The sequence below is a fragment of the Halyomorpha halys genome, unplaced genomic scaffold (genome assembly GCF_000696795.3).
Source record: "Halyomorpha halys isolate HHAL.00 unplaced genomic scaffold, Hhal_1.1 Scaffold34.1, whole genome shotgun sequence".
Lineage (NCBI taxonomy): Eukaryota > Metazoa > Arthropoda > Insecta > Hemiptera > Pentatomidae > Halyomorpha > Halyomorpha halys.
The window spans coordinates 849,805-850,986 of record NW_027105031.1 but is presented as its reverse complement, the minus strand read 5'-3'; the positions used below and the strand labels follow the sequence as shown (position 1 = coordinate 850,986).

Below are 1,182 nucleotides of genomic sequence, written 5' to 3'. Positions count from 1 at the left end.
CCCCCATCTTCAGGTTGCTGATAAAAATATTTTATATATAAAGTATAATTATCTCCTTATTTTGTCATTAGTTCTAATATTGAATCATATTATTGTCACTTAATAAATAAAAAAACTTTTTACAACATAAAGTTACGCATTTTTAAGGAGAATAATTAACTTCCTGAAACTGATATTTTTATTTGACTTCTCAATAATAATAACTTTTTTTTTTCAGGTGAGTATTATGTTCTTGACTTGGCCTAACAGTAAGTAAAGCTCCAGTTATGTAATGCTCCTGGTTCTGGTAACTGGTGGAGGGGACTAGTACTTTTTTCCTACCCCCGACGGCTTCTTAAAAGATGCCGCCTTGTAGAAACGAGGTTAGGTGTGTTGAAATTCATTTCTCGAGTCTACTGAAAAATAAAGGTTAACTGCACCAGATGAGAATCGAACCCAGAACGTTTCAAACCTGGCACTGTGGGATTCTTGTCCCAATGTGTTCGGCTGTCACGTCCTCTCTAGTTGTGCAAGAGATAAGGTTATGTAAATTAGGTTCTTATTTCGTTGTCAGTTCCCCGACTGACATTATTCAATTAACGTTCAATTTGGTCAAATATTCAAGACCAATTTGGAAAGTTTCCGTAATTAGGCAGCTAAAGATATTTATTTCGAAACGAAAACTTTTTTTTTTATCCAAGGTTAATCGGGATTATTAGGAACGGGAGTAAATATGAAATGGTGGTAGTATCTGTCTAACAGACTTTCATTACTGATAAAAATTTAACTTATTTTCCTCATTGGCTTTTTCTTGTTAAGAATTTTAATAATATCATTCCGTTCATTTTTATTACAGCCAATTAAGTTATTTGTAACATTTTTATCTCTACAGATTGAATCATATTTTATCATTACCCCAAATAATGTCCTAGAAAATGTTCAATATCCAGCCTATTTTATTTATTATTCTCCTAATTTTAAGAAATTTTTTCCGATTATAAAATGCTATATTGCCAATAGGCTATCTATATACTTTTCGGTAACTTACATATTGGATTCTCCTAATTTAAAAATAAAATCATTTTTCTGCTCTTTTACTTCATTGATGTCAATCTTATGGAAAACCTCCTTATAACGTACAAAATTATTTTCAGAGATTCAAAATTATTTTTGTTAAGAGTTTTGAATTAGGTAACTAAAATA

The 1,182-nt window shown here is 30.5% G+C and overlaps 1 protein-coding gene across 4 annotated transcripts in view; it reads left to right on the top strand.

The window, feature by feature from the left end:
* LOC106686120 (sodium-coupled monocarboxylate transporter 2) overlaps nucleotides 1–1,182 on the top strand; it is a 131,231-nt gene that overhangs the window by 79,603 nt on the left and 50,446 nt on the right. The window lies entirely within an intron of this gene.